Genomic DNA, 15,711 nt, shown 5'->3' with positions numbered 1-15,711 from the left:
TACTGGTAGGATGTGGATTCCTTGTATAATAAAATTTGGTGTATTGGTAGCCACAAATGTAATACAGGAGCCTGGGAGTGTGCCATCCATGATGACTTTGTCTTAAGCTGGATAGAATCCCAGTGATTAACCACGGCTGGCACCTGAGTGAGGCTTGTGAGGATAGATTGCTTCTTTTAGGTACTCCTGGTTTTACGAGAACACACCAGCACTATATTTTGGGTAAACTGAGACACGGATTGACATTCTACTCCCAAGGTTGTAACAGGATGCCAAAAGTAGATGCCTAAAAATCTGGACCTGGGCTTCATCTAGTGCTGAATGATAGATGTAAGCATAGACTTGGGAAATAAACAACATGTTTAGAATTTGTGATCAAGAGGTACCAACAAAACTGAGTAAGAAGCCTGAGCCATCAGTACTTAGATAGTTTTGAACGTGGGAAAAAAAATCAGCAATTTTCAGGAAGTCATTGCCTTAATTACCACTGAAAGTAAGGTGTCTGACAATTACCTAAAATATTCCTTGTGGGGGGATTATCAGATTTTTCAAGGAAACTGAATGAGCTTGAGGAAAACAGGAATGTTTTAATTCTCTAACAGGAATGTTACTTCCTGTCTTCCCCACTGTACCTGGTATTGGACTGCCTTGAGTATACAAGCTAAGTGCTCAGTCATTGTGTTATATAAGAAAACAAAGATGTGCAAACAAATTTTTATTATTAAACACAAATTTTTCATGTGAGAGAGTAATTGAAAGTATGGAACTCATCAATTAGTGAGTTCAGTGCAGGCTGTTTGAAATGTATAATTGGAAGAAAAAAGAGTGAAGAGGAAAGGAAAAAGTTTATGGGAACTTTGGGGAAAGAGCAAATACTGGTATTATTGGAGGTCAAGGATGTAAGAATGCCAGAGGATTAGAAAGTTTATTCAAAGAAATAATACAAACTTATAAAATATATAAAAGCAGTCAAATATAGGTACAGGAAGGTCAAAAGGATAGATTTAACTGCCACTTCAAGACATGCTTAAGCTTGTATAGTGAAAGAGAAGATCCTAAGACTGCAAGAGATAAGAAACACCTAGGGCTGTCTCAGTTCTCCTCACTGTAAACTCCTCTGCAGAAACCATAAAGACTAAAGTAAATGATATGAGATTTTTCTGAATACTAAAGAAGAATTAAAACAAAACAAAGCAAAATATGCAGCCAAAAATGATGCATCTAAGAAAACTAGACAAGATGATATAAAGACATTCCCAGACAGAAGCTGGTAAAATATATTTCCATACCTGTTTCACAAAAAAAAAAAAAAACCTGAAAGATGCTCTCCAAACTGGAAGAGAAATTAATGAGTAAAAACAAATCATAGGAACTTATAAACATAAACATTGCTGTGAATAATTAAGTTAGAATCATCTAATTTTATTTGTGACTAAACTTCTTATATCTTTAGTAAGAAGGAAATACAGTCATTTAAAATATAATATTATTAAGAGATAACCAATATACAAAGATGACTATTGCACAGTAGAGTAACTGTAGATAAGACTAATGTACTGTGTGTTTTAAAAGCTACAATGAGGATTCTGAAAAATTTGACAACACAAAAATCCTAAATATCTGAGCCGTTTTTGGCTCATGTATTTGAACACATAGTCTCCAGCTGGTGGAGCTGTTTGAGAGATTTATGGAGCCTTGGGAAAAGAAGTGTGTCATTGGGAGAGGGCTTTGAGAATTTCTATCTGTAATCCACTTCTAATATGCTCTTTTGATTTCCTGTGTGATGAAATGTATTTAGTCGTATTCTGCTCTGGTCACCAGCTGTTGTTGCAGGATATTTAATAACACTGTTAAAACCCAAGATTGTGTTATTTACTGAAAAAAACAAAAACAAAGACAAAAATGTGTTTCTAGTTGTGGTGTGAAAACCCAAGATTGTGTTATGTACTGAAAAAAAAAAAAAAAAAAAAAAAAAAAGAACCTGTTTCTGGCTGTGGTGTGGCACCGAGTCAACAACACAGACCCTGGATGTTTTGGTGCAAAGTAACACTTTATACCCTTCTCCTGAACTCCCATAGGCTATTGAAGCTCATGCCTCCTTTGTGTCATCATGGGATTGGTGTGCATAGCTCACTTGACCCTGTGCACTCGTTGCTGGGTGCTCTGGCAGATTTTCAGTTGGAAACTGAAAGCACTGTCAGCACACATGCGCAGTCGCTTGTTACTTCCTGCTATAGCTCAGCCCCATAACACACCTTTATTGCAAGGCAGGGTTCAATAAAGTCAACCCTAGGTCAATGGTGGAGCAGGCAACTAGTTGAAAGGGATTGAACATAGAGAAAAAATATAGAGAGGTAGGAAGTCAGGAAGACAGATAGACAGACACACAGGAAGAAGGGAGGGATATTCAGTTTGAGGGGATTTTTGAGTGGTGTAGAGAGGGAGCAGTTCCTTTTTTATTTTGTGATGTCTGCTGAGGAGAGAAGACATCTGGGTGTTTTCTTTGTCTTTCTGAGCCAGCAGGATTTCACTCCAACATCTGGTTCCCAAGTCTTTTTTGGTAAAATCAAACAATTGAGATTTTGTTAAAAAACAACAGTTTCAGCTCTAATGCATGTCATGACCATATGGACAGAGAAATGTCAGCTGATGACAAACTGAGAAACCATCAGAGTTAGTAAGTCATTTGGAAATACTCGAAGAGAGAGTTAAGGATGGAAATATCGTGACAGAAGGTGTTAGGACCCTGTATAGTGCTACTTTAGATGACTTGAAACTAGAAGCAGAAAATGAAAAGCTAAATGACTTAACTGAAGTTGGCCCAATACTTACTATGAGTATTTTCATTTCAGTATTTCATATTCATCCTTAATAGCCATAGTGGATTTTTGTACCCTCTCAAAGAAAAAAGCTTTAGAGATTCAGGTAAAAGAAAAATAAGAAAAATGCATTGATAAGATATAAGCCTTAGAAGAAAAATTAGACTGATAAACAAACATGAGAAAAATACTCAGATACAGACAGACAAGAGATTTAGATAAGAATCTACCATGCAACTGTATAATAAAACTGAATAGGGGCAGCATAAGGTTATTAGAAAACCAACTATAGTTTATCCAGTTACTATATAAAACCCACAAGCAGATGATAGGCACCCCCAAGATTATGAAGAAGTTAAGTAGAATCCTTTAGGCAGATTTGAGGAGATTTAAGGAAGCAATTGTTTCTATGGTATACATTCAACCTACGTGAAGCAGATACTAAATTCATGGGCAGTTCAGAAGAAAATTATCACCCAAGACTGGAAAGATTCAGCAACAGCACTAAGGGAAACTGATCCTCAGTTAAAATGGAGAACATGATGAAGAGAGGAAGCAAGAGTAGTAGAGCAATGGGATAGAGCGAGAGGAGTTAATATTTATAGGGATGAGTTGTTAGATGACGGTCCATGCTGCGCTACAAACACAGCTTGATTTTGATGACCACACTTTGGCTCTATGATGTTTAGCAGTTTTAAATGTTTGGAACAAGGTTGAAGAATCAGGAAAGAGGTCTGAGTCATTTACTAAAATTATACAGGGCCAAAAAAAAAAAAAAGTGCCTTCATTGATTTTTTGCAAAAATTGGTTTGGCTATAAATAGAAGAGTATCAGATTTAGAAGTCAGGCAGATATTAATTGAATTTTTGGCTTTTTAAAATGCTAATTCACAATGCAAAAGACTGATTAGGTCTTTAAAGGCAAGATCAGTGCCAATGGATAAATGGATTAGAAATACTACTGATCTCATATTTATGATGCTACTCTGATAGAAATAATTTCTAAACATTTTAAGAAAAATTAACTGTGGTAAGCAAGGCCATTTGAAAAGGGATTGTAGGCAAGACTATCCTAGAAATAATTTTTTCCAGAGATAATTAAAAAAAAAAAAGGCCCCAACCTTTTGGAATATGTTGAAGGTGTGGCAAAGGCAGGCATTGGACTAAAGAATACAGGTCAACAAAGAATACGCATGTAAATTTTTGTCATGGGGAAACACCCTCCAGGACCTCCTGCAGGCCCCCTATTCAAATTTGATTAAATAATTTCCTGTTATTGGCAGAGACTCATACACAGAGCAATTAAAAGATTTAATGCATGTTGATAAAAACAGCATTGCTCTGGATGTAATCAAGGAACAATAGCTTTATTAGATAAAACAATAAATTCAGAAGAGAGCAGAAAACATGACCAAAGGTAAAAATAAAAAATAAAAAAAAAAAAAGGCATTGAAATCGAGGGTTTAGTAGACACAGGTGAAGATGTAATAACAAATTCACCAAAATCTTGGCATCCAGATTTGCCTCTTCTGGAGGTAATTATTCAGCTTCTAGAGAAGGAACTTTATCTCAGGTAAAACAAAGTGCAAGAAGGGTCAAGTGTATAGGGCCAGAAGGACATATAGGAAAATTAAAGCCATATGCAGCTAATATAGCTTTAGATTTATGAGGATGTGGACAGATTAGCATTGCTTCAATCTCAGAAACAAACCATAAAATAAAGAATGCTTCTGAGAAAAGCATTATAGAGTGTTATCAAGAACTGTCATAGGACCTTTAGAATGTGTGTGTGTGTGTGTGTGTGTGTGTGTGTGTGTGTGTGTGTGTGTGTGTGTCTTTTTGTCTGTCTGTCTGTCTGTCTGCTGAATTAAACCAGTCTATATATTTTAAAGATGTGTTGACCTCAGAACAGAAAAGGCGATATGTGTTACATTGAGGAGGAGGTTTTGTCTTTGTTAGCACAGAAGAAAAGCTGTGGATACCATCAAAATTGATAAAGATTAGATTCAAACAGGAGAGACTTCCTGAATAAGGAGAGGCAATAGTTCATCAAACAGCTTGGTCGTTCATTCCAAACTAACTTACAAAGACTTAACAAATGGCTTTCATTTGCTCAGACATAAAAAATAAAAATAAATATTTTCTTTTTAAAATTTTTTTACATATATAAAAACTACCTATAGCAAGAAGAACCATGGCATAATCAGGAATTATATAAATGTTACATTCTTAGTGTTTTGGCTTTTTGTATTTGACAGCCTTGAAGGAAACATCTTTCCTATCTTGGTGCATCTAAAATTCTGAATGTAAATCAATCCCCATCACATCTTTTCATTATCAACTTAAAACGCATATCTAGACCTAAAATCATCTTAACCCCTAAACAACTAAGCTTCATTGTAAAACTAAGCTATCTGGTCTTCAGCTCTATCAGAGACTTGAGAAGGAATAAACTTGATTACCTGAGTATCCCAGCAGGTTAGTAGCTTTCCAAATGAGGTTAGGGTTAGGGTTAGAGTTAGGGTTAGGGTTAGAGACAGTTTGCTACCCAGTCACCCAAAACTCTCTACTGTGTTGGAGCATCTTTTTCAGCCTTCTGGCCCATTATATCTAACAGACATATTTGTGAGGCAGGAAATAATATTTTCAAATGACAATTTACCTAAGGCACACTTGTCTTACTGGCACGAAATGAAAATAATGGATTTTCTTAAACCATGTATCTTAATTCCATGTTAGAATGTTAGACTGCAGATTCCCACATGGCCTATGCCATCTTGGACATCCGTTTTCAAGTTTTCTTAATAAATAAAAATTTTTGTTGTTTGATATTAAAAGCAAAGTTAAGAGGTTTAAAATGTTTTAAGTAAATTCAAATGGTTACTACAGTTTAAACTTATTTTCTAACTATCTAAGAGTTTGTGTGATTTGTAGCTAAGGCAAAGTATTTGAGCAGGGTGATGGTAGCCCATGCCTTTAATCCCAGAAAAAACAGGCCGATCTCTATAATTTAGTTGATTTCTATATTCTAGAGTTACAGGAAACAAGACGATGGTGCACACACCTTTAATCTCAGCACTCAGGGAAAAAAAACTTAGATCCAGCTCCTAACTTGCATGTTTGCACAATAGAGAAATGATAGAAGACATATAGATTATTATAAAAACCCTCTAGAAGGTTACTAGAAAGACAGGTAATTTCCAGTGGAGACAAGAACAAAGAGCAGCTTTAGTGGCTGCCAGTAAGTTCATCATGGTGCATGCAACTCTAACCAGTATTGAATCAGAAGATACCCTAATTACGGACATCATATTTATTGATGAATTGGTAACTGGGGACTCTTCATAAAGCAAAAAGGAGTCTACCAACATATGCCTGTTGGCTTCTATTACAAGTGTTTTCTCATGTACATAGGATAAATGTTCTGTTTTTGAGAAACAAATTTAGACATTTTATGAGGCACGGGGAACCTTATACTTAGTCATTGCCAAACTGGAGTGGCAAAATGGTTTCAGAAGAGCAGGAACCATTCTTTGGAGGCCAGTGTGCTGCTAGAGGAATTCTCTAGAGCTACACAGAGACCATCAGCTTTTCTAATCACTGTGCAACTTATCTCTGCAAATGATGGTGGTGGGGCTTATGATGAGATGGTATGGCATCCAGTAGATATTGCTAGATTTAAAGCATTTTAAGGAGTCAAATGTACAGTATGGAATGCGTTCATCTTTTGTTAAAGAAATGTTAAGTAACTAGGCTATACAGCATAGATCTAGACCCCAAGATCGGAAGGAATTGGCATCAACTGTGTTAAAAGTTGCTAAACAGTTACAGTGGTTATCATGGTGGAGAAATGAACCCACAAAAATAGAATAAAATCTAACAAAGGGGATAAATATTGTTGAAGATCAATTTCTTGGTGATGGGCATTATGCTGACTTATGAGAACAAACCCAGTCTGAAGATACAGTAATTGAACAATGTTGTGTTGCTGCCTTAAAAGTTGGGACATGGTTGAGGAGACTGGTAAAACAACCACTTCATTTACTAAGGTAATTCAGGGCCCTGGAGAAACCTTCACAGAATTCTTACAGAGGTTGGGTTCAGCTCCAGAGAGGGCCATACCAGACCCTGAGGCCATACAGGCATTGACACTGATCATGGCATATGAGAATGCAAATAATTAATGTAAGAGAGCAATTAGACCATTATAAGCACAAGGAACCACAGTAAACAAATAGATAAGAGACACAGCTAATACTGGTTTTCAGGAGCATCAAGCCAATATTATAAGCTATAGCTAGAGGTCTCAGATATCAAAACATCCATCCTACTCTTTATTTGTGGTAAATTTGGTCATTTACAAAGAAATGGTAAGGTTAAAATCTCCAGACCTCAAAATAAATGGGCATTAATTTTGGAGAAAATATTGTTGGTGTACTTTTAAACAACTACTTTTACTTTGGGTTCCTTAAATCTCTTCCTCCCTCCTCCACTCCAATCCCTTCCAAAACCCAATAGCAGGTAGCAGGGAACAGTTTCATTGGCATAGTTGGCAAGATTCCATAAGACCCATTAAACAGCACATCAACAATTCAGCCAAGATGACTGCAGTAGCCTGGAGCAGCAGCCAGAACCTCGAAGCATTCTGTCTATGAGCATCTCAAAGTGGAGAAATGAACAGCCTAACAATAGGAAACGATGCTAAGACTAAAAGACCCAGCCTCTTGTTCTGGGCTCATATCTCCTCTCAGTGTCCTTACTAGGATGTTTTTCACCTGGCAAATAACAAGCCCCTGAAAGAGGCAGTTTCTCTTCTTGTGGATAAACACAAGTCTGTTTTTATCCCGCACTTGGGATCAAAACAAAAACATGTTTACATCCAGTACAACCTTATGGTCATAATGGTGCCACTTACAGTAATGGATTGGATCCAACTGAAGGGGAAGTCTTTCACGGGTGTAGCCATGGAAAGAAAGGCATTATAATGGAACTGGTACCTGTTTGAATTCCTTTGTGACCAGGATGTGGAAGCAAAGGGGTCACTGCTGTCCCGCACTAAGGAAATAGCTAGTTGCCTATAACCCCCATCCAGAAACAACTTCTCTTCGATCCAAAGATGCACATATTGAATTGTGTGGACCAATGCAAAGATCACACCATTTAGCTATTGCATAGTTTACTGATGGTTCATCAACCAATGATTGAAAAAATGGCAGCCTATAGAACAAGGGGATAGAATGGCCAATACTAAGGAAAGAACCACAAAAATCGCAGCAGCAGTATTGGCTATGAGACAAATAACTAAGACAGGAAAAGGAAAATCTCTCTCTTCCAATTCATGGTTTGTGTGCAGCGGTACAACTATATGATGATCAAAATGGAAAACCACTAACTGGTAGACAAATGACAGTGATATCTGGCCATGGGTGACATGAAAGATTATACGAAAGCATAGCAAAACTAACAAAGTCATCAAGACTGAATGTCTGAAAATAATGAAATAGTGGAAAAATTGGTATCATGTTTAATTAAGACAAGAATATTAAAATTTGTCAGGGAACAAATTTAGAATAGTTCAGCAAGAATGATAGATTACACATTTGAAAAACTTGAAAGTACACCCCTAACACTAAAAAACTAAGGGGAAGTGGAGAACCAAATTAAACCTGGGCAACCCTATGAGAATACCTATCATAAGGAGTCCATTGCCAGGCTCTAGTTTACAGATTTTTAAAATATGTTTTATTAATTTATTCATATTACATCTCAATTGTTAGCCCATCCCTTGTATCCTCCCATTCCTCCCTCCCTCCCATTTTCCCCTTAATTCCCTCCCCTATGACTATGATTGAGGGGGACCATCACCCCCTGTATATGCTCATAGGGTACCAAGTCTCTTCTTGGTAGCCTGATGTCTTTCCTCTGAGTGCCACCAAGTCTCCCCATCCAGGAGATGTGGTCAAATATAGGACACCAGAGTTCCTCTGAAAGTCAGACCCCACTCTCCACTCAACTGTGGAGAATGTCCTGTCCATTGGCTAGACCTGGGTAGGGGTTCAAAGTTTACTGCACATATGGTGCCATAGTTTGAGCAAGACCCCTGGGCCCAGATCCGCCCATCATAATGTTCTACTTGTAGGTTTCTAGGACCCTCTGGATCCTACTATGGGCAATGTAAAACTTAAGAACTTTGCACAGATGGCAAGGAATGTAGCTTAATATAAGAAATTTTCTCTGGATGAGGCAAAGCCTAGGATTTGATTTTTTTTCAGTGTTGTTAAAAACAAAACAATCTACATAGAGTTTTGAATCCAACAAAACTTAACATATTACACATTTTCGTACAGAAACCTCAGGTTTGTAATATTTGCTAGATGCTTATCACTTCTCTTTTGAAATTAACTTTTAAATTAGGCTTATTTAAAATAATTGTTGAACATGGAGTAACACATGTTTATATTCAGTGTCCTTTTACAATTAGCATCTCATTTAGATTTATTATGTATATGCTGTTGCTTTTATGTCTTTCACAAGACAGAGGAGGTCAGAAATTAATCTTTTTAATGACAGCGGGTGACAGATATTCTCTGTGAATTACAGAAAAGAATATATCAAGGAAGGCTTTGGGGTTCATACCTGGAATCCCAGAATTTAGCAGGTTGAGGCAGGATGGCTAGGAGTTAAATAAAGGCTAGCCTCTGCTACAAAATGAGACCCTACCTTGGGAAAAAATAAAAACAACAACAAAATAAAGATGGGTGTGCTTTCTAAAGTTTCTGACCCATTATTGTAACAATATTCTTAAATTATTCATGTATCTTCATATGAAGTTTGCTACTAATTTGTATGCCTTTTTATCATTATATATCTACTGAATAAAATATTGGAGTAGAATGACATGTCAGTAGACAAAAGTTAATTTGACAGTGTTTATTTGAAAGAGATGAAAGGCTATAAAACTTAAGTAAAGAAAACAGTGTTAAAATGACCTTAAATATTTTAAGAAATTAATTTTAGAGGCTTTTGTTCTATGTTAAGAAACGTGTTTTAGCTAACTTGTATAAATAGTACTTATTCATATGTATCCAGTAATAAATAGTCCTTCATTCAATCAAAGCTCCTTAAGAACAATATTTACTGATTTAATTTTTAGCACCCTGCATATTTTCTTACATATATTGAATGTTCAGTATCAAAATATTTAATAAATGTTTCCGCATTTAGAGAACTGACATTTGATAGAATTAATATTTTCCTTCATCAAGTTTAAGAGCTATTTTCAAGTAATATGAGATTAATACTTATTAATATAGTAAATAAAATATATGCATTTATAAGTGCTAATTTATACTGATTTAAAAATGGTTATGTCAGTCTCTTTATCATTATGTTACTGATTTTTACATATATATACTCTGCTGTTGAGTATTTGTCAAGTTAACACAAACCTGACATACCTGTAATGAAGGAATTTTAATTGATGGAGTGCCTTTATACATTTGGCCTTTTTTCATGTCTTCAGGGCATTTTCTTGATTGATAATTGTTGTGGGAAGGCCCAGATCACTAGGGATGGTTCCATTCCTAGACCTGCATGGTATAGGAAAGCAGGCTGAGCAAGCTGTGAGGAGTAAGCCAGTAAAAACGTGCGTGTTCCTTCATGGACTCTATTTCAGCTCCTGCCTGCAGGGTCTTACCTGATTCCTGTCCTTACTTCCCTCATTGATGGAGTGTGAGCTGAGAGTTATAAGATGAACTCGACCTATTCCTCCTTAAGTTACTTTTGGTAATAGTGTTTTAGTATGCAAATACAAACCTTAACTGAAACATTTACTAAAGGTCATCAGCACTTAAGTGATCAAAGAATAACAGTTTTCGTTACAGTCTAAGTACTAATGGGAAAAGCACATAGTAATCAAATAATAATGCTAATTTCTACATAATTATAGACTGAGGGAGGGAAATAGAAGGATAGAAGAATCCAGAGGATCCTAGAAACCTACAAGAAGAACAACGTAATGGGTGGATCAAGGCCCAGGGGTGTCTGCTCAAACTATTGCACTAACCAAGGACAATACAAGTAGTAAACACCTACTCTGATGTAGCAAAGAGACAGGACATTCATCACAGTTATAGGGAGAGCAGGGACTAACTCTGACATGAACTCTGGTGCCTCATATTTGATGACCTCCTCTTGGTGGGGAGCACTGGTGGCACTCAAAGAAAGAATGGGCAGGCCACCAAGATGAGACTTGATAGCCTGTGACCATTGGGGAAGGAGGTCTCCATCAATAATGGACCTAGGGGAGGGCAATAGGGTGGGGGTGGGAGGGAGGGAGGAATGGGAGAATACACGTGATGAGAGAACAATTGAGTTGTAATCCGAATAAATTAATATAAATACAAAAAAGTATAGACTGAGATAAGTTTATTAAAATTAAAGCGAACTTCATTAATAATGAAATAATCCATTAGTTCACATGGGCATAATAGTTGTGCTTTTGAAATTTTATATACCAAAAATAATATACTAATGAGTATACTTTTAAAAATATGTGTAAATGAATATTAAATTATTTTCAAGTAGATAGTTACAGTTTTCAGTTTCTTTTGATTGTTTAACTACAGTAATTTTTTTTCATTTCCAGTTATTTCCTAGATCTCTCCATAGCTTGGCCAATTTAAAACAAAATGGAATACAATATTCTCAGAAACTCAAATTCAAACCTAAGAAATATTCTTGGCTTTCTTGGCCTCATTTCTTGTCATCATAACTACTCATCTAAAACATTACCAGATCTTATAAGTTGCCCCTCCATTACCTCACCACCATGGTTCAAGTGACCAGCATCTCTAGCCTGAACAACTGGAGTACTTCTAAATATTTCTTCCGACTGTTGTCAGCTGTCACTCTGTTCTCCATACAGCGCAGCCAGAGAAACCTTTTATTAACAGGAAAACAAACCATGGCACTTCTTTCCTTTCTTTTCCCTTTCTTTTCTTTCTTCACTTTTCTTTCTTTAGATCATTTAGTGACCTATAGCCTTCAGAATAAAATTTTATCTATTAAAGATAGACCAGTTACTTTGACTCAAAATTCATCCTGTCTACAAGATGTGTAGGGATAAAGATAGAGCAGATATAACAGAGACTGAAGGAATGTCCAACCAATTCCTGGCCCTACCTAAGACCCACCCCATGAGAGCGAGCCAACCCCTGACACTAATAACAATACTCTGCTATGCCTGCAGACAGGAGTTAAGCAGATTTGTCCTCTGAGAGGATCTACCCAGCAGAGCTTTGAAACAGATGCTGAGACTCATAGCCAAAAATAGGGCGATGCATAGGGAGCCTGGTAGAAAAGTGGGGGGAGGGGGGGAGGAGAAAAGAAAGGGACCTGGAGCTGACAGGAGTGCCACAAAAAAACTAGCAGAGCCAATTAACCAGGCCCACAGGGGCTTGATGAGACTGAAGCACCAACCAAGGACCTTGCATGGATTGGACCTAGGCTCCATACAAAGATGTAGCTGATGGGCTGCTCAGGTTTCATGTGGGCCTTCTAGTAAGGGAAGCAAGGGCTCTCTCTGACATGGACTCTCTTGCCAGCTTTTTAATTACTTCCCCCTAGCAGAACTGCCTTGCCAGGCCACAGGGGAAGAGGACATGCTCAGTCCTGGTGTGAGTTGATGAGCTGGGGTGGATGGGAAGGGGGGGTTCCCCTTTTCTGATGAATATGGGAGGAGAATGGAGGAGAGGGAGAGAGGGTGGGACTCAGGTGAGGAGGGATGGGGCCAAGACCAGATGCAAATACAGAAATACATAAATGGCTAGAACCAGAATGTAAATAAATAAATAAACAAACAAACAAGACTCGTTAGACCCTGGTTTTTTACTGTCTCTGCAGTTTCATTACATTACATAAGTTCTTTTGGCTTCCTTTTTACTCAATAATAAACCAAATTTTTTAAATTTTAATTTTGACTCCCTCTGCCTGGAATACTTTTCTCACTATCTTTTTAAATATTGGGTTTATGGATTTCCATCCACCTATTTTCAGTAGGTCTTTTGTAGTTAAACTTCCCATACAATTGCCAACCTCGATTATTTTGCTTATAATGCAACTCATTATCACTTAGTTTTTTGTCCTCCTAAGTACTGTGAAAGTTGTGAATTCATTATTTGTTTCAGAGAGTAAAAACTAGATACTTATGTCCTTAGCAAATTCATTTTTAATATGAATATTTTCTGTTTTTTGAGCTGTTACTGCAGGATTGGAAGCATATCAAATTGTGAAATATGTTCATAATTGATTTTAAAAATTACAATCTGTAGTTCTAAATATATCAACCTTTTAGATTAAAATAAAAAAGTTTTTTATTCTTTGTGGATAGTATGAAAGGTAATATACTTGTTAAAGTCTAATGTTATTGGCTAAGATATTTTGGCAACTCAGTGTTTACTTTGTTTATCCAGCATTATATTATTCATATATTATTATTCTAAATGAAAGAGTACTAAAAGCCTTAACCTATATGCTCAATGTAACCCATGAAAAAAATGAAATGGTATGGTAATTGAGTCAAATTTATTACCAAAGCTAATTGTAGCAGCTGTTTTCTACAAGAGACCTACTATCAAGACCTACATTTCCCATGTAGTGTATCAGCTTGACACAACCATAAAATACTACCATGGGCAGCACAGTGTAGCTTATGAGGAAAATCATCAACTTTGTCAAACAAAGTCCTGGCTCATGTTAATCCAGTTTTGACAATGGATTGCACCATATGATGGCACCATATCTTTGTGGTGTTGGATTTTCTAGACATAACTGATGTAACCAAAAAAGCAAGTAATTTAAGAAAATCAGTGGAATAGCAAACAAGAGTAGTAGTGCTGTCCAATATGATTCTAAAGTTTTAGAATATATATGTAGCACAAGTGGTATATCCATCTACTTATGTGTTTGTGGCTAGGAATAAAATTAAAATAATTCTTTTTGAAATAATTCTTTTGAAAATATGATCTTCAGTAGTAATCCCAAAGGAGTTCTGTTTATTCTAAGGAAATAACACCCAAAGCTAGTTGAGTGTTAGCTTGATACTGAGTCACGCTTGAATCTCTCACAGCCCCCCAGCTGCTTACTGGCCTAAAGAAAGAAATGCACATAAACATAGTAGAGGTGTATAATCAAACCACAATGGAGCTGGGAATATAGTTCAGTTGGTATAGCATGTGAAATGCCCCAGGTTCAATTACCATAACACCATAACTTGGGCATAATGGTCTATAATCTCAGCACTGAGTAAAGACAGGAAGATCAGATGTTCATGGTCATCCCCAGCTTATCTAAAAAAAAAAAACCCTATGTATGTATGTGTATATGTGCATGCATCACACCCCACACACAAATTTAGATGCAATATACTAATAGGACTATTAAACAGGTATCTTTGTGTGCAAAACAATAACTCAGTTTTGACAGTAATTTGTATAGTATATAGAGCCAGAAGCAAATTATAAACCAGAGAAGTTATCTTAATTTTTCCTTGATGTGATAAGATAACCTGACAAAAGCAATATAAGGAAGGAAAGTAGGTAAGGTGGGTTGCTTAGTTTTATTTTAGTTCAAGGTACAGTTCGTCTTGGTGGAGAAGTCTATAGGCTCAATTTCTTTAACAATTATACTTTATTATGAACTTATTAAATGAACTTACCTCCCTTACAACCTGACTAGCCTAAACAAGAGGGAAAGGAGATTAAGGAAAACAAGAACGAAACCTTCTGGGTATCAGTTCCTAAGAATGATTCTCCTGGTGTAGTCAGCAGGATTTCAGCAGACCAGCAATTCCAACTTTGCTGCAGGAACCTGGCCTTCCCTGGAGCCACTCTTCTAGGAGCATCTAGAAGTAGAGTGATGAACAGCCAAACAATACCAAGTCCCAAAAAATCCAGCTTCCTGTTTTGGAGATATATATATCTCCCAGAATCTGTCCAAGGATGTTTTTCAGCTGGCAACAGCCAAGCTCCCCCACCAAGTGGTTCAACTTCTAAGTGGATAAACATCACCTGATCTCTCACAAGTCTCTTCCCAATCCCACATTTAGGATCAAAACAAAAACATGTTTATCTCCCTGTCAGAAGTCGAAGCAGCAAGCAAAGATCAATGAATGCATACTAGTCCTGTTTGCTTTCTCCATTTTATAGTCCAGGATCCCTATCCAGAGAATGGCCCCACCCACAGTGAAGATAGCTCTTCCCACATTAATTAGCATATGAACATAATCAACATAGTCTCTCAGGTGTGCTCCTCAGCCCATCTGGAGATGCTAGGTTCTGTCAAATGACAACACCAACTCTCACAGATGCCCTCCATGGATTGCTTGTTACTTGCCTAAAGTAGAATCTGAACTCTGGCTGCTCACACCACTTCCAAGTTACTCCTAGTATTCTAGAAAACACTTAAAATGGCGGTGTTTCTCTAGAATGTAAGGATTATTATCAGACGACAACCAACCATGATTCAGTAGCAGTAATAGGGAAACAACTGTTGGGTTTTAAAAATTTATTCTTTAATATTATCTCAAAGAATAACCTAAAATTCAAATTTAAAAGTAAAGCACTGTTAATTCAAACACATCTTTTTTTGTGTTTCAGTTTAATGTATTAAACTGAAACAGACTTCTGTTCCCAAAATAATTATATAAGAACCGTCTGTTGTCACAGAAGACTTCTTTCCCCATAAAGAAATCTACTATAAAGGATATAGTCTTTATTTAAAATACTAAGCTACAAATATTTACCTTTCTGAGCCATCTGTTCACAGGAAAGCATAAGAATAATTTTAGATTGAAACCTGAAAAGTGGAAACGTTCAAAAATCTTAGCATTGGTG

General features: G+C 36.6%; 1 protein-coding gene and 1 long non-coding RNA gene across 21 annotated transcripts in view; one reads left to right on the top strand and one right to left on the bottom strand.

Annotated features, from left to right (window-relative positions):
- GPHN (gephyrin) overlaps positions 1-15,711 on the top strand; it is a 391,499-nt gene that overhangs the window by 98,527 nt on the left and 277,261 nt on the right. The window lies entirely within an intron of this gene.
- Positions 1-15,711, bottom strand: part of LOC311603759 — an 84,048-nt gene that overhangs the window by 48,652 nt on the left and 19,685 nt on the right. For all 3 annotated transcript variants that reach the window (XR_014781235.1, XR_014781236.1, XR_014781237.1), the window contains exon 2: positions 10,276-10,407. This is a non-coding gene — a long non-coding RNA (uncharacterized lncRNA). The remainder of the gene's footprint in view (positions 1-10,275; positions 10,408-15,711) is intronic.

This window comes from Acomys minous (genome assembly GCF_964271855.1).
Source record: "Acomys minous genome assembly, chromosome: 8".
Classification (NCBI taxonomy): Eukaryota; Metazoa; Chordata; class Mammalia; order Rodentia; family Muridae; genus Acomys; species Acomys minous.
Note: the sequence above shows the minus strand (reverse complement) of the source record. Positions and strands in the feature narration are given on the sequence as shown.